The sequence below is a fragment of the Manacus candei genome, unplaced genomic scaffold, assembly GCF_025592945.1.
Source record: "Manacus candei isolate 608988 ecotype Guabito, Panama unplaced genomic scaffold, ASM2559294v1 h1tg000108l, whole genome shotgun sequence".
Taxonomy (NCBI): Eukaryota; Metazoa; Chordata; class Aves; order Passeriformes; family Pipridae; genus Manacus; species Manacus candei.
In genome coordinates, this window is record NW_026138156.1 from 966,313 (window position 1) to 991,042 (window position 24,730).

The 24,730-nt window shown below is 36.0% G+C and overlaps 1 long non-coding RNA gene across 2 annotated transcripts in view; it reads left to right on the forward strand.

Moving 5' to 3' along the window:
- The window catches only part of LOC127461556 (uncharacterized), a 1,009,386-nt gene that overhangs the window by 722,000 nt on the left and 262,656 nt on the right, over positions 1–24,730 (forward strand). The window lies entirely within an intron of this gene.

Below are 24,730 nucleotides of genomic sequence, written 5' to 3' on the forward strand. Positions count from 1 at the left end.
GAGTAACTTTATGCCTAGCATCCAGCCTCCCTGATCTCCAGCTTTGTTTCCTTACCTTTTTCCTGACAACTTCCGACCATACATCACCTTTATTAGCAAAATAGTGTCTTATTCATAAATTCTTACATTTTTATCCATTGTAATATCTGTATTTAAATATAGGTTTTGTTTCTGTTTATGCATTTCATCAGTTACTTTGGAAATATGTTTTGACCTTTCTTGTCTTCCTCATAAATACTATTGTTGTTTATTTTATTTTCTTACTTATTAGCTACAGTGGGTCAGATTTTTGAGGCATCTCTGCTTGGCTCAATCATTTGAAATTCGATATTTAGCTATGTAAGTTTTTCCTATTCTCATTTTGTTCAGCTACACAACACATCCGGAGACACTATTACTGTTTCCTTAAGTAGAATAAATGCCACGTCCAAGGAGTTTACTTTTCCTTGGGGCACTTTTTATAAGCTCCCTCATTTTATTAAATCTGTCTTTCTCTAGTTTATTGTCACTCTAATGCTTTTGTATACATAACTTTCTCATGATATGGATTCTAATTATATTGTGATTATCATTGTTTTGCAGCGCTGCCAGCACTACAGTTTGGATGAACAACTTTGTTCTACTTTTATGACTGAAAGAGGTATTCACATCACCTGACTCTAGCCAGCTAACTCAGCCAAATTCAGACACAATCTCCCTAGGTTCCCTACATTGTCAATAAAGACAAAAAACACACCTTCAGGATGTGATTCAGGAAAAATATCACTTGTCAGTATCTGAAGTGTGCATCCCATCTGAAGTAAAATATTCTAGCTTCCATTTAACTCACCTGGCTTGCAGTTTGGGCTTTGCACAGTGTACGTAGGCCTTGAGAGAGAAGATCTGCTTCCTCTGTCTGTGCACATCCCACAGATCTAGAAGGTATTCCTTATGCAGCTAGAAGGGAAGAAAAATGGCATCTGTTCTAATTAGATAATATTAAATAATAATGTTCCAATTTTAATTAGGCTGTCTCTTTAAAAAAACAATTTGTCTAAGTAAGATCTTTATATCTTCATGTAGTCTTCATAATGACGAGATAAAACCTCATGCTGTCTGGGAGTCAAATTACCCAAGTGCTTCTGAAAAGGAACAATGTTTCATTAAACAGGGTATTTTCTCCTCAGAATTATCAGAAAAACTACAATAAATGCCAAGTGATTTGAAACAAACATGGGACAAGCTTCTTGAAATCTTAAAAAATATATTTACGCAGATCTACAGTCTTATTGTCTGTTTGTTTTAGAAGGACTCCCTGAGGCTTAAATATTAAGGAGAATTAGCATTTGTGTCAGCTGCAGTTGTGTGAGCTAGATGTCCTCTGATAAAACAGTGCTGCAGCTAATGTTCATATCACTGAGGAACCAGAGCCATCCATTACTATCCAAAGACAGATGTGTAAGTTTCAACTCATAAAAACTGGATGAAGGAAACTAATGGGACACTAATCTCCTGGTACCTCTTGGGACAAAGAGAAAGAATGAATAAGATTTTTAAAGGCTACAAAATTTGTTTCCTCTGCAAATGCCTTGCAAAACGTTATAAATAAATCATCAGTTTCATCGTTGTTTGACTTTTGGGACCATCACTATGACAGAACGAAAAGAGCCTTGTCTTGGCTCTCTGGGACTGCAAAAGCATCTATGAGTCTGTGGCCAAACTCCTGTCTGGGAACAGGTATTTCATCAGCTGCTCATTGATGACAATTAAGTGATATTTACAATTCCAAAACAATGCAGATAGAGCTCTCTCTCTATAAAACTTTAACGAGCAGCATGTTTTGTTGGAAGTGTCATAAAACTTTCATCAAAGTTCAAAATTTTCCCAAGAAAACAGCTCTGTCTTTGACAAGAAGATCAGAAATTTTCAGTTTAGATCAAACACTGTGAAGAGGAAGAGAAATGTTGTCTGTTATAATTATTAGGATACGATAATTATACTTTTACAAGCTCAGAAAATTTTTAAAAAGCAGCTCAGTAAACATTGTAAAATCCAGTATTAAGATTAGCTATTATAGTTTTCCTTATAAGGAAGATGAACAAAGTCATAGTAGCTAAAAGCTGAACTATAATAGTAGGAAAGAGAATGTTGATTTTTTTTTTTGATTTTTTTTTTTTACCATTATTCAGACAGGCCATTCTGAAAAACTGGCCACTAGGGGCTAACAAAATAAAATAAAATAAATAACTATTTCTTTACTTCATTCTGGAATAGTTCTTTTTTTCCTACTAGGTAAAAGTACATTACTTCTTTCCCACAGCTGATGCTATAGATAGAACAGGAGATACTACAGATATAATAGAAGCAGGAGGTCCTGAGTTCACTTTATAGCAGTTCTCAACTGCAAGCAGTTGGAACTAAAAAGTGTGCAGCTTCTCTATCCAGTGGTTCCATGAATAATTGAATAAATGGACCTCATGACCTTGGAGGCATTTTAGGAATTAAAGCAAATCAAGGTGGAAAGAAGAACTTAGTGTTATAGTGTGACAAAAGTTAGGATGTAATTAAAAAAAAAGGTGAAAAAATCCACAAACAATAGAATAGAGGATGGACAAAAAAAAATATTCTATAGAATCAGATACATGTTACTGAAACATAAAAGAAAATCGCATTTGGTCAATAAAAACATGACTATACTTGTGCCTTTTAGTACCACACACGGGCTAATAATGATTCCATGAATCCTCTTTTTGGACAAACTGCAACAGCAGGGCTTGTCTTTCATTTCTTCTTCATTTTTCTGTAGCTAGTTCCAGCACTGGCCATAAGGAGATTCTTTGCTGTGCTTTGTCATGCATCCCAGGCCTTGTTTTCCACACTTTTGTTGCCTCCACAGCACAGATCAGAGTGCTTTACCTGGTCACCGAGCCTAAGTTATTCTCCCCTACAAGCTGTTGAAGTTTTTAGCCTGTTCTGCAGCAGTTCTTGATTCCTGAATTTTTATACAGCTTCTACTAGCCTGCCAATGGATTAAAATGAAAATAACAGTGACAGTTTCCCTCATTTCTCTCAAATACAGCTCCTGCTTCTTCTTTTTCTGGATAGAGCATCATATACACCTTAACAGAAAGTAGAAAGGTTCAAACCTGTTAATACAAGCCTAAGTCCCCAGGCCTTTATTTGAACATATCCCTCCAGCTAAGCCAAGCAATGGTGACAGCACCTCCCTTCCATGTTAAAAGAAAATACAGATCCGCCATCAGGTTTCAAATGCACAACAGCAGCTCCAAGTTTTGCTCCAGTCACCTTCAGTCGTGGACCTACTTTAGCTCCTGAAATCCAGTTTTGAATCAAACTTGTCAGGTCAGTCCTTAGTTCTTTTGTCTACAAGAGACATGAAGGCAATATTATCATTCTAGTAACACGGTGGTATGCAGTGTACTGTTTAGAGCTGCAAATGTGACCCTGAAAGCCCTCAAATGCCATTAGAATTCTGGTTTTAGGTACACACATATTTGAACCAGACTGCTTCTGAGCATGCCTGAAAATCAAGGATGTTTACTGTCAGAAGTGAAAGTACAAATTAGGTGAGATAATTCCAAGAATTACCTTTGGCAGGCAGCCAAAGTTATGGTCTTTGGCAGTTTGCAAGTTAAATCTGAGACCTGCCTTCTAAACGTGGGAATGAGGTGGAATTAGGACAGACTTAAATTCATGCTATGCGTCTTTATGCACCAGAGGATATAGTTTCGAACTCAATAGAACTTTCTGCTAGAAATGAAGATATATTGCTCTTCTCATTCATGTCCAGGGCACCACAATCTGTGCTGGCTCTAGTCTCTGAACCAGATTATTTTCAAAATAATTGCTAAACTGGAACTGAAACAGCATTTGGATGGTTTCAGATACTACCCTTCCCCCCCCGTTTGCCTTTACTAGTTGTAGCTATCCGTTCTACACACTCTTGAGAGCCATGCATCACATAGCCAAAATTACTTTCCTGCCCAAATGGTTAGGTAGTGAAATAATAAAATACTGTTTGAGCAACTCTTAGCTTCCTACTCAGACTCAGGACAAATAGGTGTCACTGTGCTGCAGTCATGAGCTCTGTGATTCCACCTCATGTTCTCACTCCCAGGATGGGAACTGCAAAATGGATACTGCAGGAGCAGGCAGGATTGTTAATCTTCAAGCCAATTCACTTCATCATTGCTCCAGTGTAGATGCTTGGAACATTTTTCTATCTGGTAAATAGATACAGATATTCCACAACACACCTTTTGTTGGCTTCTTCAGTCTTTCCTTGCACTTCTGTCGCTTCTCTTACTCTGTCAGGAATGCTTTTTTTCACAACTCGTTCCTTCTCGCTTGTGTTTGCATGTCACAGACCTGTGTTTATTCAGTATGTATTCATGTAGATATTATGTTCAAAATGCCTGGGTTAACAGAAACAGGCAAGCAGTGTAAATCTTTTTCTCATCATTATCTTCAGCACATAAATTAAAGTAACTAAATTTTTCTGAATTTTGTTGAAGACTTCAAAAAAACAATGGGACGCAAGATAGCAAGAGTGCAAAGTTTTCAATAAAAAGAGTAGGGATCATTGAGTTAAAGACTGTTGCAGAAAACTACTCTAAATTAAGAGAGAGAGATGAAAATGGATTCATTTAATGATGTACTTGGATATATAAAATAAGGTACTAAATGCTTATGACAAAGAATTTAAGTTATGTTAGTTAAAAGTTTATCTCTCTTTCCAGAGATCTCCAAGCTTTCACACAACAAAGGTATTGCCACAGACGCTGGAAATATAGTTGGCTGAATAATAAAAATAATGTATTTGTGAGTAAATTATTCAGAGATGGACAGAAAAAATGTTGAATAAATTATTCACTGAATATTATTTAATAATCTAGAAAGTGGGACAAATAATAGAAATATGTATTTCAGATAATTTATGCAGAGTAATGTCAAAATCCTTTGGCTAGGATTTTCCTAGTCCATTAGGAATGAATAATTTGACAAGTTATCGATTATAGCTCATTTCTGTATTAAAACAAAATTCAGCAAGAATTCAGCTAACCAGAAAGATACATAATCGACAAGAAAGTGTCATCATCCTGATGATGAAAATCTTTTATTGTGCTTGCAAACACAGCCTGTGTTCAAACAGTGCTTATATACCACACAGGCTCACACTTTTGGTTTTTTTTAAGGTACATAAGTCTGTTTTAATAAGCATTATCAGCCAGCACTGTGGGACTGGACAGGTTATGCATCCTTTCCTTTTAACAGATTGTGTTTAATTTCCCTCCTTATTGTCAGTAAATTGGTTAACTTTGATACAGGAGAGCAAAAGCAAACAGCATCTTTCTGCACGTGTTTTAGCCGAGGTTTCAAGGTATCCGTGCTCAAACAGCTGAAGAGAGAACAAGAAATAGACTTCTTTATACTCCTTCACAAAGGCATTTTGTAGAAGAAGTCTTGTCCCAGGAGCAAATCAGTGGAGAAGGGGACAAGGCCATGGTTTGTGTGGGGAGTGTGCACAATGCTGCTGCCACCCCCAGGTACACCCAAAAGGCACTTAGAGTCTGTTTTTTTCTGAGTGCTTTTCTTGTGGTAATGTGAATCAGTGCTATTTCCTGTACAGTACTGTCGTACAAAGCCACAGTTCAACTTTGAAGTATAGAGTATTGCAAATTCAATGTTTTCTTCATCAAAAGCTCTCCCTCACAGGTCATCATTTTCTCCTAAAGGTACATAATGCCAGCTGAACACCTACAGGAAGGAGAACTCTGCCTCCTCCACACTAAATGCACATCATTTTTTATTTTCCTCAGCTCACCTGGCATGAAAGTGAAGACAGTGAGGACTTTTCCATGGTTTAATATCCTGTGCATCCTTTTCCTAACAGACCTCAGATACACTTATACCATAAAGACTGGAACTTCTTGTTATTGTAAAACTGGTGAAATGGATTGAGAAACTCTGTATATGAGAAAACAAAATCCAATGCAAAAGTTAATGATCTGAATCCCTATCATTACAAAAAGGCACCTGGCAGAAGCATCCTCTTCACTTGTTATTCTTTGTTTTTGAAAGAGCATCTCTAGGAATTGCAATTAGAGGTGAAATAGAAAGCAGTGGTTTTGTGAATAATTTGCACACAAAATTAAATCTCATTATATGCAGATGTTACATGTACTGCTGCTGGCAATATGTTTTAGTGCTGCTGGTACAGTTTCCTTCGATTTCCACCTGTGCTCCCAGGGACAGTCCTGAATTCCCACTCTCTTTGACATCCATCTTCACACCATTCATCACTTCAGCCTCCTCCACAGGTTCTTCTTCCAGTCACGGTTACTTTTTTTCATTTTCCTTTTTTGAGGGGGAGAGACAGAGAAGATGCATTTCTCAGCATACCTTTATTCTTCATTAACAATAACATGTGAAAATCTATCGACATTCAATTAGTCAATTCAGCATATGTTTAGCTAGCCTGGCACCTGAAGATATCTCTGCCTGCTCCCTGGATATTGTTAATTATGTCTTCTCCTTTTCATCAGTTCATTAATATACTTACCATGTACTGTCTCCATCCACTTTGTATGTGGGGACTCCGAATATATCTGTAACACTCTGATAATTATAGAAATAGAAGTAATTAAAACAAATAATTTTGATATTTGTTATTTTGTAACACGTAACTCACCTTCCCCACATCAGAATAGAATTTAAACTTGCATGAAAACTTGCATAATATTTACTTTGCAACATCTGCTTAAAGACTGAAAAAAAGTCAAGCTGACCTGAACACATGATGAATGTAAATGGGAAAGAATCAAACTACTCATTCACTTCAATGTTTTTAGTTGGAAAACAGTTATTCTCCCATGTTCTCAATGATCTTAAACTAAAAAGGGAAAAGGGCTGTGTCCTTACAGTGCTACTGTGCATTCGTTTGAATGGATCATCCAACACTTCCTTTGTCTGTTATCAGCTGTCCAATCCACAGTGTACAAAATGTTCAAACATTAAAGCATGACACCATCTCAAGTGTATTAATCTCAATCAGATTTTAAAGATTTGCATTGTAAGTCCACATAGAACAGTAAATTATTAATATTGACACAAAAAATTACATTGTTATACATTTCAAAATATATGAAGAAATATTTCTATTTTAAATTAAACCACTGAGTCTTATGCCAGTGATCTGAGAGGCTCTAAAGAAGGACTGATTGCTCCCCAGTTAAGCCACCCTGAGTTTTCTTGTTTTTGCTCTCAAATTTCCTGAATTTTGAGAAAAAACTATTAAATTAAGAACCAATTAAATAAAGAACAAATTAAATCCTTCCCAACCCTTGAGCAGATTAAGAAGATATCTCACAATGTATTTATTATACAAGAAACTGGAGAATGGCATTGACTTTTGTGCTGATAATTATTGATAGTTTGGGGTTTTTTTATAGATAAGTCCTAAGGCTGTTCCTGGAAGAATATCATTAATGATATTAATGATCTCCCTACTCCACTAATTTCCCTTTCAACACAAGCTAATGCTGTCTCTAATTTTTTACCCATAATGAAGTTCTTGCCATAACAACCTTTTTCTCCAGATTAACTAATAATTTATCATACAGTTACCAAATTAGAAACTTTGTTAAGGTCAGAAAAAGTGACATCTGCAGCACTTAGTAAACCAGCCACCATTAAAGAAAGGTGCCATTTCATAAACTGATGGAGACTTTTATCTCACTCTACTGTAAAGTTTTATAAAGCTTTACACACTTTAAAAACCTTTGTTTGGCTAGGCCATGCTTTCTCCTTTTTGTAAACAGGAAAATTAATTATTTTTATTAAAAAATCTTGTTATAACATCTATAATTTTATATCATAGTTCTCTAGACCTTTGAACATGGTTTAGATCTGTGCTGGATACAGTTGCCATACTGTTTTTCCCTTAACCATCCTACTCTAGCTAATAACCAATATTACTCTCCTACTGGAAACATTTTATTAAGGCTACAACCAGTACATAAATTATCTTCAACCTCTTTCCCATTGCTACAAAGGCTTTACTGCTTCTTTCCTCGTCCTTGTTCCACATTTGCTAGTTTGATTTTTGTCAGTTCTTAATTTCTCCCTGGGGTCAGTTGTGCTGGCTGGGTCCCTTTACAACTCCTTGTGCACCCCAAGGCACTCTCTGGCAGGAGCAGCATGAGAAGCAAAAGGCCTTGATGCTGTGCAAGTGCTGTTCACCAGCAGCTAAAACAACCCTTATTACCACCTCTGCTTTTGTCACAAACCTAAAACATAGACCATACAGCTACCATGAAGAAAATTAACTCCATCCCAGCCAGACCTATTTTCTGCTCTCACAATTCATTCTGAACAAAATCAACATGGTTTTACCTTTGAATTATTTTAATGCAACTAGCATTTTTATAGTCTATTTTTGTTACATTATCAAGACTGTTTTTACGGTGCTAATTGGCTGTAGATAAAACCACACACCATTATATTGACATCAAACTACTATAGGATTAGTAGCATGTCAGTCTTATTTACAGGACCCAACAAACAGAATCCCCCATAGGTTTCTACAGAAGAACAAAAACTTCTCTAATAAAAATTAAATAAAAAAATTAAGAAATAAAATCGCATGCAAAGTAACATTTCTATCATTCATTTCAGAAATAAATGTCAAAAAGGGTCTCACAAATTCAAGAAGTATAAAAGTCTAACAAAATGCAAAATTTTTTGAGGAGTAGCTAATCACTCCAGTGATCACTGGTGGGAGCTGTGGATAAACTCTGAAAATCAAATCATTCGAGGGGATTCTGCTCCTTCCCTTTGTCCTAAGTACCATTTGAATGTTCATAATTACATTCTTTACAATAATATATATGTCTTTTGAAAATTTGGTTTCATTTATACATATACACACACGTGCACAAACAGATTACAATCCTAAATTTGGAAGGATGCTGAAAAGCTTTCCAAAGAGTATTTGGTATTGTTTACATTTATGAAGACTTTGGGTATCACTTCATCAGTTCCAGAAAGGTCTCTCTTGTAACTGCAGTGTGCTGGGAATTCAGAGACAACTTAATTGTTTACCAGTTAAAAGAAGAGCTTCAAGAGGCTCAGGCAGAGGCTATTAAGTCTGCCATTAGTTTAAGTTTTTACAAATTCCCATTTACACACTCTTGCTAAGCAAGTTACCCGTGATACCATGGTTGGGATACACTGAGACTGCACGAGGTGAGTGTCTGAACATGCTCCATTTTGGGGTGCATCCTCGGTTAGACCAAGGGCTTGAGCAGAAAACGCCAATGGCTTTCCAGTCCAAGGAATATGTAGCCTTAGAAGCAAAGGGAGAGAAAGAGGAATGGAAAAGCATCATGTAAACCCAGATATTGCTGTGACTCAAAGACAATTTCATTCTTGATTTCTCTTCCCTTGTGAAACTGTGATGTTGCAGTCTTTAAAATATAAGACAATACAGGGATGCCATAATAAGGATGAAGTCTAAGTAACAGCTTTAAATGGATATTAAAAAAGCTATGTAAGCATCAGCATGAAAAAAATAAAGATTCTTTGATGTGTGTCATCTTTTCATTTTAGCAATTAAAATGGCTTTTGAAGCTCTTTGGCATTTAATTTAAGCCCATAGAGTATAAAACTATGCCATCCCTTGCAGATAGTCCCATATTTAGCACAAACAAGGTCATAAAGATCAACAGACTTAGAAAAAAAATAGTAATTTGAGTTTTCAAATATATAAACTTAATTCTCTTTATTTAGGAGCTTGCCAAAACTATGACATACTACTGTCCTTTTTTTGGTTTGTTTTTTTGTTGTAGTTTTATGTTTGGGTTTTTTTAGCTGCATAAACAGTAGCTACTTAGTGTTTGTTAACATCCTTTTACATAAACACAAGCTGAGAGATAGAGTAACTATTTTTTTTACCTGTGAAAACACATGAAGAGGAACCCCATATTATGTCCTGAAAGAGATCTAATATGTTGTTTGAAGGATTCCCCACCAGAAACATTTTCTTATTTTAAAAAAAAGGGGTATTCCAGCCTTCCTAATTATTCTGACATCTCTGCACTCAAATGACATCTGCTCATATATCTTAAATATGTGACAACTCAGAATGAATGATGTTAAGTTTTTCATTCAAGCATGACAATTTGGAGGAACTTAACAGAATGGACCTGGAATGATTTTAAAAAAATATTAGACTATGTCATGAAGTCATTACGCTGCATATGTGTCATGAAATAGCAAATGCAATTATTTCAGGTGTACATAGCAATATTTAGAAATATTTAGTACTAAAACTTTCCAAGTTTCCTAAAAATCCAATTGTAGGATGAATTTTGAGCACAATAGTATTAGTATGCATCTATGAGCTCTCATCGCTAAATGATGTTATTCTATCATTTCCTTTCCATAGAAAGTTTTGTGTGGTAAATGGCATGCAAACTAGAAAGGTATATTTGTGTCCTTGCTCCATACAGAATGAGATTTTCAACAGGAGAAAAACAATCATCAAAGTACACTATTTTTAAATCTCACACACACATACACAAATGCACATCAACTTCTTACTTTTCTTCCTAACTACTTTACTATACAGTACTGCATTTTACCTGAGGTAGCAGCAATGTACTAAATCAGATTTAGCTAACAGGTGCTCTCCAGGCTGTGGACAATTACATAATAAAAATGTATTACAGTGCTCACTCTTGGGAGTAAAGACTTTTGCTATAATAGTGAAATGCATTATATGAAGTGGAATTTCTAATGGACTTCAGCAGAGCTGGTGGCTCGATGGCTTGGTGATATATCAGGGGTAGTGCCACAGAAGAAAGCCTCACAGGAAGAAGGTAATTTATGTAGCAGAAACACTTATGCTTTCCACTGCATATATTTACAACAATAAATCAATTGGACAACATGTTTCCCATTTGCGTTTGCAATAAGCATTTCTAACTGTTAACATTGTGGATTTTTATTTTTTTTTCATTGTGTAGTTTCATTATCCACTCATACTTCTGAAAAATGAGAAAATGGAGGAACGCACAGAGCCAGCAGATTTAAATGGCTCTTAGAGAAGTGCTTCAACATCAAAAATGATCAAGAACAAATTGTTTATACAACCTTTGCTTTCACCATCTTCCCTAACAAATAGTATTAGTAAATGAGTCATGTAAAACCACTTAAACTTAATTCTGAAAAGGAGGGGAGGAAGTCTGTATTTTATTAATAGTAATTTATTCATAATAATAACTTCTTAGCCAAGTATCACATTAGGAAACATGGAGTTTGGACTTTGTTTTTAAACAAATGAGTTATGAATAAATAAATTATATTTTCAGGAGATCAGTAACATTACTTCCATTCCTCAGATTTATTTTCTTCAGCAAGAATTTTAAATACCAAACTTAAACAATGTCTTATGCAGCTTTTAAAAATACTAAAAATTTCTTTAACTAAAGTGACTCATTTTAGCAAGCATAATCACATTTTCCTCGCCTTTCAATTATGTCAAGTTTTGTACATAACTGTATTAAATCTCAAGATTGCATTGATCTTAAAAATTAGGTCTTGTGTCAAAAACTGATTCAAAACCATCTTCTCAACAGATCTCAATGGAATATCTCCTTTGTAGAACTGTTGCTATAGCTAAGGCCTAGTCTACTACGTCCCTCTCTAATCCTCTGCTTGTTGCATACACCTTACATCAGTTTTTCCATACTTAAATACTACAGTGTCCTTTGTGTTGTATTCATTGTCAATTAGGTACATCTAAAGCTTATCTGTTGCACTGGACTGTGAGAATTGTGTGGGCTTCCAGTATTTCCATTTGTAGCTGCCTGCTACTCTGTCCTATAAGTTATGTGAGGAGTAACAACTGTAACTGATGATATCAGAGACATTATCTCCCATACTTCTACTTATGATGTAACCGTAAAAATAAACAAAAAATAACTGTTCATAGATATGAACATTGCTCCAGCAATGTTGACTTTGATTTTATTGAAAGTGCTTCAGAAATAGCCATTTATGTCCAGTGGTAAATAAGCTTCTGGCAAGTACTAGCCAAGACTAAAGACAACTTTGGGTGGTACGGAGGTAATACCATATCTGATTTTTAGAAATACAATCTAAAGGTCAGGTAGGTAAGATGAGCTGTATAAGAAAATCAGTGGTGCTAGCCCTCCATCTAGTCTCTCACACCACAACACTAACAACAAACCAGAAATCCTCAAATTTCTAAGCATAACCTACCTCTCAATAGAGGACAATAGAGTAGAAACATTTATACGTCTCAGTCCCAGAACAACTATTTGGCATTTGATGTGTACTGCCAGCTCAAAGAATTCATCAAAAAAAGTAAAAGGAGTAATGGTAGGTAGAAACAAGGCAGAACATCAACCCACACTGATAGTCTCCAATTTTAGAAATCTGCTGGGTAGGTGACAACCCAGGTGTTGCTACTTCAGTAGAGAGTTAGCAGTTCAGTTCTCTAATCTATGCATAATATCTATTTTCTAAAAATAGGACTTGTGGTAGCAAAAACTAGGTTAACATCACTGAACAGGGTTCATTAGCAGCAACTGAAAGACCTGTCCAGTCATTTGGAAAGGGGTGAACCCATGGTCACAGGAGCAGTTTAAACACAGAGGTATTATAAGCAGGAGAAAAACACTCCAGCATTCTGCAAAAAAATGTTGCAGGATTTTATATACTTTTGTGCTTTCTTATTACTTCATTTTTTTTTACCATTACTCTATTCATTCCCTTTACTAGCAAATTTCAATTCCTTATCACTATTTAATGCTTACCATAATAAAAAAGTAATTTTGAGAAGAGAATAAAGATAGAAAACGTCAAAGTTGCAGAAAACTGAAAACATTGTCAGAAAAGAAGCTGTTATAGAGTTTTAATTACATTTTCTCTCTGCTGCTTTTTCTATAATGGCTTGATTCTTCTTGTGAGAGCTGGATATTTTTTCTGATGAAGTATTGGCTGTCTTAACATTATTAAGTATTGAATACGCTTTTCATTTCTACTCACTGTATTTCACACAGGCACATGCCAAAAATCTTATCAGTTATAGCACAAATTAAGAAAGGTCACTGCAGTGGATGGGGACAGTCCTTTGCAGTCTCTATGAGTTTCTGGAAAGGAGAAGGCATTAGGCACCCGGGCATCCTTCTGCCTCCCAGAAATCAACCACTACTACAGTAGCACACACTAGTGAAAATTTTTTAACAAAACAATAAATGCTGACTGTAAGTCATGCCTGAGAAATATATAATTTTCATTAATAGTATTAGACAGGGTAGGAGGGAAGCTTTCTTGCCTTCCTTCCCCATTTTTCCCAGCAGCCTGAAGGATGTCTGATTGGAGAGTCGCCTTTGAAGGAAGCACGGAATTACTGTTGATAATTTATGGCTACAACAATTTCACAACATTCTATATATTAACTTTAATGTTTTGGTTATTATTCTTCAAACTGGGAGATTATAATATTTACCATACATTACCATAATTTCTACATTTACCCACATTTATTCAATATCTGCTTTCTCTAGTGGAAAGAGTTTTCACTTATTTTGTCACGAAAATCTCACCAGTGATTTATTTATTCATCTTTAAGTCATAAATCACAACTGTATCTCAGTTTCTTTCTCTGTTCAGGTTCCTTATGACATTTGAAGTCAAACTGTGTTAGATGACAATAGGTCTAACACTATTCACGATGAAAATTAATGGAAAAAATGTAAAGCATTTACCAGTTGGCACTACCTTCATCTGAAGTGCATACATCATTTAAAAATTCAACTGCTGGGAAATTCGCAGGTCTGACTGTTCTTGTGGGAGTCATAAGTCTCAGATAACCATAGGAAAGTTCTAAATAAAACCCAGAATTTCTTACTGGTAGCATGTACACGAGACTGAATGAAGAATGACTATTCTTACTCTGTGCATGAGGATACCATGTATTTGCTACATCCATGCATTCTACCTGACTCAAGGGTTGCTAATTCCTTTCTTGTGTTCCAGAAAGTCAAAGGGAATCTGGGCCCCTTATGCACTGTGCTCTTCTGCTGGAGCTAAAGCTCAACACCAGATGGTACCTAAAGGTGACACAGTGGTCTGCAGACTAAAAATAGAAAATTAAATTTTAGTTCGAAGAAAGATGGTTACACAAATAGTCGTTGAGAGGAGTCAGCTATGTACAGAGGAACTTTAAAAGGTCTTATAAAAATCAAAATATACATAACATTAATATTAAATTTTGGGAAAAATAATTAGGAGGAAAACCGAAGCCCAAGCATTTGTAATATTAAGAAACTTCCAGAATATTCTAGAAAAGTTAAAGCCCATGGATGACAGTCATTAAAGACACATTATAATTGTTCTCTTAACACTGTCATCAGGAGGAGCAATGACTGAGCATGAATAGGGAAGTGCTGGATTTTGCCTGATGTCTCTTGTGTGTTGCAAAATACATGTGTGTTCAAGGAAAACTTTAAAATACACTTTTTAATAATAAAATCTAAGTTTGAAAACATAATAAATAAAGAAATGTTAGACCAGACCAGCAATTGCTGCCATTCTACAGATGTTTCAGTACCTAAACATCAGAAGACAAGCTACACAGAATGTCTTGGGAGCTTTTAAATATGGTTTTTAATAGGTTAAGACTTTACATGTCTTTCAGAGAAAGGAATCTTCCTGTCTCCAGTGGCTAAAATCTACAACTCAGGTCAGGTTTCATAGCAGAGAAGAAGTAGCAGCCTCTTAAGTACACATGACTACCACCATAAAAGTTAAGTATAAGTTAAAATCAATATCAAGAATTACACTTGGAAGCAAATGAAGCACTGGAAGCAAATTAAGTTTATAGAGTTCCAATTTAACGTTCACCATGCAATAAGCTCTGCAGAAAGTACATTAGGGCCCAGATTGGAGGTGACAAAGCTGATTTTAGTGAAGTCTATATTCAAGACAAATGGTCAAGAATCCCTGGAGATTCCAAGATGAAAGTCTGGGCACTCAGCTGCTACTCCTCCTGTTCAGATAGCTACAGAGATCCCCCAAAGGGAGACAGAGAGAGATAAATGTTGCCCTAATCCTCTTATACAACAACCATGAACATAATCTTTCAAAACCTGATCAGTAAAATCAATACATCAGAAAAATTTTCACACTGCATTCATACAAAAAAGTTGCAGGAAACATTTCTTGCCTTCTCCAGGCCTTCTAAGGAGATTGGTCTTATGATCTACAGCCTTGTGCCAGCACTTGCCTTCAGGGTCAAGCCTTCCCTGTCTTTCCAGATCTATTCCACAGAGGAAAACAAAATACAGAAAGATAAAATTACTTTTTGTTCATTTTCCTTACCAAGATTGGAAACAGAGTATCTGGCCCAGAGGAATCACTTTATAGGTAAGCTGGAAAAAGCCCATACAAAATTTACCAATACTGTTCAAACTTATGATCCCATGTGTGGGTACTTAGATGGTTTTCACTAGAAAGATAGCACACATGAAATCAGACTCTCCCTCAAGATTATTTTTTTTTTAAACAAAAGTGAAACAAACCAAAAACCAAACCACAGATGACAGCTAATTGCATTTATGGTTATAAAATGTCTAAGAAATGCAGTGTCCACCAGTTTTCTAGGAAATCATAATTAGCATAAGATCAACACCTTACGTTGGCATTTCAGCTTTCTGTGAGGTGCAGGTAGAATAAAGATAGGGTTGTTTTGATCTTTCTGCCATTGAATTTCTACTGTCTGCCTTCATCACACTTTCTTCCTACAAAAGAACTAATAAAAAGGAACAGAAACCCTATCCTGAATTACATATGATTCTCCATTTATTTCTGGAGTTTAGGAACAAACCATGGGATGAAATTTCTGTCACATTCAAGTCTGAGACTTTGAAGAGTTGTTGCAATTGAACAGAATGTCTTATGGGTTTTTTTCTGATTTTTCCTGTGTGTGTGTGTGTGTGTTTGTGTGTGTCCCAAAACACATAAAGAAAATATAGGAATAGAACAAAATATTCTAAAAACTTATTTTTTTTTTTCATTTTGGCATGTAATCTAAATATGTCACTTAACTGGCAAGGGAAAAAAACTAAATCTAACTGAAGTCTATGTTCTTTTCCACAGCTATTATGGGCTCATGCAAGGTGTTCTCTCAGTGTGTGCACACGAGGAGTTTCAGTCATTTAAAAACACATCATCAGCATGATTAAGTTGTTGCATTAAAAGTTACAAAAGCCCTCCTGTTTCAAATTGTTAATAACATACTAGGGATTGGAGGCACCCTGAAAAGCAACACACAGAAAGTCAAACAGTCTGGATAATGATGAAGAGGATGCTAACACATAAATAAATTACTTGGGCAGGCAAAGAACAAATTCACAGAGAGAGGTGGTAGCATATTGTCAGAAGGCAGCTTCAGGCAAAATAGGTGAAAATCACAAAGAAAAGACATGAAGCACAGAAAGGGAAACAAAATTGCAGAGGAGTAGCAAAAGCAAAAGACTAATAGTTATTCTGACTAGGACGAGTTGACAGCATGCCAAAAGAATTAGGATCTAATCAGTCTGCGGGGCTGAAGACTGTTTGGAAGAAGGAGAATCAAATAAATGGAATATTTGAAAAAAAGCCAAAGGAACAAAATGATTTTGAAGGAAATATTATGTTCCTGTCAAAAGCCTCTTGACACAGAAAGGGTGAGACAGACAATTTCTACAGCTGGGTCATCATCGCCTCCTTATATCCAGATAAGGTTACCGTGGTGTTTAAGACAACCTATTGAAGACACAGGACAGTGTTTGTCCATCTGCAGTAAGCAGGCTAAATGATCCATGGATACACAAGTAGCTCAGTAGGAAAATGCAACTGATTTTGTAAAATATGTGTCACCTTACTAAATGAGAGTAGATTAAAAAAGTGTAAATGTCGGCTGTGTTACATTTGTAACTATGATGGAGTTTTGCTTCCTGATACATCTACATAGTTTTCCACTGTTTTTAATATTAAATCCTCATAAAACCATCGTATGAAAATCATTGTCATTAACTAGCTTCAGTAGTTGTTCACATTCAGCCCTGAATCCACTGCCCACTTCAAAATTACTTGATTTTTCTCCTTGGAAAACCAGGCTCAATCTTTCAGAATAGCCCAAGAGTAATTGCAAAAGCAATTACTTTGAGACTTCCTTAACCTCTGGACAGGAATGCTGTCATTAATGGGCAAGTCAGGATCCAAAACTGGGAACAGAGTTATTGGTCATGACACAAAATAAGCCCAGAGTCATCTAAGACATTAAGATGGTATCATAGGAACAGCCTGCACTCAGATTCTGAAGATCATGCTACTTCCACTTGGATGTTTACCTGTAAATCTAAATAAACTACTGACTTAGCTTTAATATACATTCTTTGTGACTATAAAAACAACTAAAATATACGTGCCCAGATTCTTTACTAAAATGTAAAACCACCTCCAAACTAGAGGTTACTTTGATCATGTCTGTTTTGGCAAAACTAAATGATCAAAACATGTTAATTATTTCCTATAGTACATATATTTTACAGTATCTCAGATACTATTCTGTGATAAAATTAATTAAAAAAACATGTTAACAACAAAAAAAAAAAACCAAAAAAAAATTAAATATAAAGAACCACATTGGTGTAACCACACAGCCTTGCAAGTACAGCATGACGGTAGCTAGAAAGAGGTCATAAGGAAGGATGGAGGTGGGGCACAGGCACAGAGACCTCACACCCATAAACATCTCATCCATGGTTTGTTAAAGAAATGTAGACCTGAGCTGGATAAATCTGGTTTCAGGGGCAACAGAGAAAATGGAATTAGCATCTAACAAAAGTACAAGGCAACACATGTAGTAAATTCAAATGTTACATGGAGCTGCTGATCAATGAAGAAAGAGGAAGGTAGAAAAGCACATTAGCAAACATTAAAATGACCCTGAGTGGATCCTGGAGGGAGGAAAAAGAAACTGTGGATACAAACATCCCGATATTCCTCCTTGTGAAGAACTCCGCATGCTGCCAACTCACTGACAGCACCAGCATGAACCTCCTGGCCTTGGGTCCCAAGGAGCTGAGGAAAAGGGATCATAGAACCAGGAAAAGGGTTAGAAACTATGCATCTAAAAATCCTAACTACATTTTTATACTTTTCTTCAGCTAGTGACGATTAAATTCTGATTATTTCAACTGTACCAACAAGAAATTCTTGGCCTTACTTACAACAAAAATTTTGAGTGCAACATTGCATGAGATTCAAAATTCAAATGCAAATTTTCAGTTACTATTCTTATAGTTAAAAATTACTGATTTCATTGTGGGCCCTCTATAAAGTTACATAAACTACTAAACTTTCAAAGAAGAGCCCTGTGGATTTCAAGTGGTGCTATAAGAACTGGAAGGAATCCTGTGGGTAGATTGTTGGTCTTTCCAAGGAAGGTTACATTCACCAGATGTGTGATGTAACAACTTGCTTAGGAGGAGAAGGAATGACCCGTTTAGGTGAAAAATTTTCATCAATACAACTATCCTTTCTACTACCTATGGTGAAGGTGAGTATCTCCCTAAACTGACTCTTTGAAGAACCCTTGACTATATAAGCAAGTACAAGCAAATGCTTATACTGTATAAATAAACAAAAACATGCAATTTTTTTATTCTAATAGCGTTGCTGAAGAGATAGTCTAAGCTGGATACATAATTTACAGTTGAAAGCAGAGGGTGTTTGAATAAGAAGTGATGGGGAGACAATGGTGAGGAAAAAAAGTCCTCATTTTTCTTAGAAAGGATTCTTGGGGGGGGGGGAAGAAGATATTTTTTTATTTTTGGCTCAGTTGTGGTTTTGTTTGTGTTTGGTTTGGGGTTTGATTTTTTTTTCCCTCACTCTAATAACATTATTTGAAATCCTGAAAATGGTGTTTCAAAATCTGAAGTATGTTAGTTTGAAAATCATTGATCACTAGTCAGAAATTGATTATTAGTCAGAAGGTGATTTTAAAGGTCATCGTGTTTCTTCTCTCAGTGTTAATTTCTCAAAATAGCCTAGGCTGAAACAATACAAAATCAACCACAGTACAAGGGGTTAATTCTAATCCTACTTTCATTTTACTGACACTTTTCAATTTAGTAGATCAGTGACAGAAACAAAAGATTCAGATACTTGATATACTCCAAAGAAAAATAAATCACATTTATCCATTTAACAAGCATTGCTTTACTTGGGAAAAATAATTGGTGAGAACATACACTACCTTTTCATATTAATGTCAAAGATGTGATTCAAACAAGTCTACATTATTTATCATATTTACTTTTTAATTGGCATCAGTGTTCCTTCCAAAGCACAGATGTCCATCAGCAGAAGCATGTGAGAAGAGTTGGCCAAGGCAGGTATGATTGATTTGCCAGCGATGGTATTACCTTATATGTCAAATATGGTGACTGTACACAAATGCTGAATCACCAATTTGCCAACATATTTTAAGGTTGATCTTTCATCATTTGTGGACATCTGTGGATTTTTATGGGAATTTTCCATGGCCAGGTAGCCCCCCTGCATCTGTGGATTAGTACAGATTCTGAAAAATATTAAAAATCAAGCCCTGGCTATGCAGCTTTTCTCTTTTTCCCTCATCTTTCCCTCTTTTCCCCGAATATGCAAGTGCTTGGATTTTATCATTTCTTCATATATATCATGCTGTGATCAAAAGCAGTTCAGTGTAGTGCTGGTGTTTATACAAAAGGATATGAGGCCACTTTGATTTCCTACATAACATCTTCCTGTGATTCCTCTTCTTAGTTTTGTATCATTTAGATGCAGCAAATTAAATGGAAAAAGGTCCTAAACCCCCACACTTAGACTGACACTGAGAGTAGGGTTTAACAATTGATTTTAGATGACAACAGAGAAGATGTCTACACCTTTGCTGAACTTTCCATCTATGCAGTTAAAGGAGGACTACAGTCACTTTGCTGAGGTGTTTAACCTGACCTACTTCCTCAGTGTAAGATGAATCACGTTATGGAACTGCTTAGTTCCACCTGTCTGCTCTAAGGGGACCTCTGTAGAAAGCTTAAAACCCTAGGACATGAATCCCACCTCAGATATTTTAAAATAAATCAAGACAATAACATTATTTATATATTATATTAAATATTTGAAAAAACTAACATAAAACTTTGCTGTTACGGGACTGAAAAGAGATTATTGTAATGGCTTTCTTCTATAAATTCTTGGAAAGCAATATTTTTGAAAAATATATCTTATGATTATTATTTATTAAAATAGTTTCAATTTTGAAGTGTTCTAGTAAGATTCATTTACTTCGTAATATACACTTCAAATCCCATTTTTTTCAGTATTCTTGTCTTATATGTAACTGTGTGGCTATTATCAGAATTATTTTCAGTGATTTTAAAAAACAAAAACATATTAAACATATTTTTAAAGATAGAGTGCTGGTTCATATTACCTGTTCCATACTGCAACAGGAATCACAGAACAAGATTTTCCTTCTCTGAACATCAATTCTGCTCAACAGAAAGCAGAGCCTGTTCAAGACAGTGTTGTAACACTTTGGTTCTTTATCAGCTACCTCAGGATTACCACAATGAATCTCACATGACAAACCATGAGGAAAGATCGACTAAAACCAGACCGTACTGAGTGTTGAACCATAGAACTATTATAGTTGGAAAAAACCTTTAAGATCATTAAGTCCAACCATTAATGTAACATTTCCATGTTCACCACTAAACCCTGTCTCCAGGCACCATATTTACACATTTTTTGAATGCTTGCAGGGATGGTGACTCCACAACTTCCCTGGACAACCTGTTCCAATGTCTGACCACCTTATCAGTGAAGAAATTTTTCCTAATATCCAACCTAAACCTCTCTTGGTGTACCAGCCTCCACCTTGCCACAACTTTTCAGGTCCTGGTGGACAGAATAACATCTCCCCTGAGCCTCCTTTTCTTCAGTCTAAACACCCTTCACTCCCTCAGCTGCTCCTCATAAGACTTGTGCTCCAGACCCTTCATCAGGAGCATTACCCTTCTTTGGACACATTCCAGGTAGGTCCTCATACCTGGGGAATGCTTTTAATCGGTGAGACTTTCAGCCATTATTTTCATCCACTTTTGGGTGGTCAAGACACAAAGCCAAGGTTAACTCTGTAGCTGAACTGCAGTGTTGGTAGCAATGCACGTGTACCCTGATGCGTTTAACAATTAAGTGTTCTTCAAGAAGAGAGATGGTGGTTCTGTAGGCACATTCCTGCATTTTTTTTGTGAATTTTCATTTTATTAAGTCATCTTTTCATAATGATCACAAACAGGGTATTTATCTGATCTTAGATGGTCATCAGGAGGTATGATTAACAACTCCAAGTATTGTAAAATTTAACAAAAAAATAAAAGACTAGAAAAAGAAAGAGGGTTTTTCAACTTGCAATGCAAAAATAAGTTGGTTTGCCATTAAAGTTGCTAGCCTAATTTCCTCACCCATAAAGTGCTGAGACAAGAGAACTATGACAACAACAACAAGTGATGTCTTTGGACCATTCTAACCCAAATTGTGATAGGAGGACCACAAGGGAAAGTAATGGTTATGAGGAGCGCCAAGTGTGGGTAAGCACACTGAAGTCCTCCTAAGCCATGCCCAGAACACACTGCTAACACCCCAGGAGAGCAATGGAAGATGAGGAAAAGCTGGAATAGCCATGTCCAGAACCTTAGGTAACAGTGCCCCAGGACAACTCAGATGCTTGCACATGTAAGTAGAGCAGGATTGGGATGAATCATGAAGTAACACAAACTAGTGGACAGCTGCATATTCACTTTATTCAGTTGCTGTATATTTTGTTGTACATTTTATTCAGTTTTCTACAGCCCACTCAGTTTTCTATAGTCTATTTCTAAATGAATCAAGGATCAAGAGGAAAAATTATGTAGCATTCACACCCACACAATTAAGATGCATCTTAAATGTATTTTGAATAGCAGATTTTACTTCTGATATTTTATAACATCTGTGTTGGACTTTGTGCTGCAATGCTCATTTAGCCATATTTCTGTATGTAAAATCTACCTACCTATCTACTCCCCAAAAATCTGTTCAATCTTTTAATAAAAAAAAAAAAAAAGCTGTTAATGTGTGCACTCTTCTCCGTGGAAGACACATTTCAGCAACTCAGTACATGGTTTTTAACATCTGGCAACTATATAAGTTACACTAAAACACTGTAGTTCAATTCTGCATTTTTTTAACAAATAGATTAAGAAGGCAATAGAGAAATGTTTTTCTATAGCTGAAATTCTCTCTATTTATCTGTTAATTATGTATGGGTCTTTGATTCTTTTAAGTTATCCACAAACAACATGCTGGCCATCCATCGAGAGAAGTGCTGCATGCATATTTGCATTGGGAAAAAACCCTAATTCCTCAAGGTATACTACCAACAAAAAAGAGTCTAAAAGAGAATTTGAAAGCTTCTGCTTTAACAGGGCTACTTGCAAAACTGCCAGGCTGTGTAAGTGAATGCAGGAAGATGTTATAGTTGGCTTACTGTGACAGAGCACTGATATTTTCACCCCGTATGGTGGATCATCTGGGGATGGCACTCCTGAGGATGTACTGGGCTAGGATGCAGTATGCAGACCTGCTGCAGCAAAGAATCTGTTTTAACTAATGAGGGGAATAGCAAAAAGAAAACAAGATCTGACAGTTCCTTGATACTAAATGGTGTGACCTAAGCCCATAGCTGTCAAGGTTTTTGCACTGCCAGAAGGGAGATCTGGGGGGTTTGCAGCAAGAGAAACAACTATAATGATTTAGGCTTAACCTCAGCAGTGCCCTGGCCATTATTTAATGATGATTTACCTTGGAGTATGCTAGTTAAATATTTTGACAAACGGAAGAAATAAAAGGTACTGGTCCAAATAGTTCCATTGTACATAAATAAGTGAAATAGTTGTTAAAACAGTATGAAAAGGCAGGTAGGTAGCATATGATTATTCTTCAGGTGACAAGAAATAAAATGGGCAGTGTAAATCTACTAAAGGGTATAATTATCTCCAGGTACCAGGCCCACATGAGACATTATCTAACACTTGCAAAAGGCAGAGGATTGTTTATTTTCACCTGTTACATCCATACGAAATATTGCAGCAAACGACTAAAAGCAATAGGCAGTTACTTCACAAGAAAAAAATGTTAAGGAAAAAACAGAACTAACACCTGAGATTTGTGTAAGGGCACTGAATAAGAGCTGATATGACATGTTAGACTCACTGGGCAAGGAGCTCAATTAAATATGCATGGTATTCTTCAGGAGATGTACTACATCTTCCATGCACTCCCAGGTACAGTGAAAATATTCTAAGTTGCTGAAAACCAACAGGACCTTTACACAGCTGCCTGGCTGTCCTCTGTAGAGCTGCAGTGATGATAATCATGACATCCTGCACAAACCCAGTCATGTCCATCAGGTCTGGCACCTCTCCCGTCTGCTCAGCACTGGGAGAAATCCTACAGACACCTTGCATGTTAAATCAGGTACACTGCAATATTAATATGGTGAGGTGCAGAGCTGCAGAGGAGATGCCAGTCAAGACAGCCATAAAATAAATTAAGTTTTGTGCTCTTTTTGTGTGAATGTGAAAATGGAGACATGATACTAAGTGACATCAATCAAAGTCTGCAGATGACATAGGGAATGTATCTCCTATCAGGGAATAGGATTCTACTTGTTGATACTATGAAATCAGAAGCATTTACATAATCTGTAAAAAGAGGAGTTTTCAGGAACAAATGCTAATAAATAGCCTAAAGAATACTTCAAATGCAAAGAAAATCATGTTGATGAATTAAAAATAAAAAGTTATCTTCTGTCTCCTATTAAAATAAAAAAATCTACTGAATTAAGAATTTTACTGAGTGATATAGAATTTGAAAACTGACATTTGCATTTAATTTTTTAGACTCTTGCAATGGATGTCAACTGAAATACCTTAACCTAGGCTTCTTCCAGTGTTCCTAAACACACAGTCACCTTTCCATACTACCCTGGCTTGATTTAGAATGAAACCTCGCAAAACAAGCTTGCAAAGCTTTTGATATTGCAAGGAGCTCAGAGGGATTTTGATTTACTGTTACTGAACAATGTATTTTATAAACAAAAGGATGTGTGTGTTTAGGACTCTACAAAGAATAATCCTACACACCACGGTCTCAGTCAAAAGGTGGATATTAGTCTATAAAAAAAATTATATTTTCAGAATTTCAAACTTTAACACTTAAGTATTACAATCTTTCAAATATGAAGGTTCCATATCATTAGTTACTACTCAGAAACTTAATTGCGGTTAAGATCATCACATTTGAAAGCCAGTACTGTTTATTAACACTGTTAATGGAAAAGTGGGTAATACTTACTAACCCACTACTGGTACTGTAAAAAAATACAGCATGATTATGTGACACCAATTAACAGCATGTTTTTGAAGAATGTCAGCTTGACAAGTCATTGACAAGTACTGGAAACTAAAGTCTCAAGAATATATGAGACATGACAGAGGCAGCATAAGTTCTCCCACCCTTCTTTCCCAATACTCTTCAACCCTGACTTACCATATTCTGTGGAAAA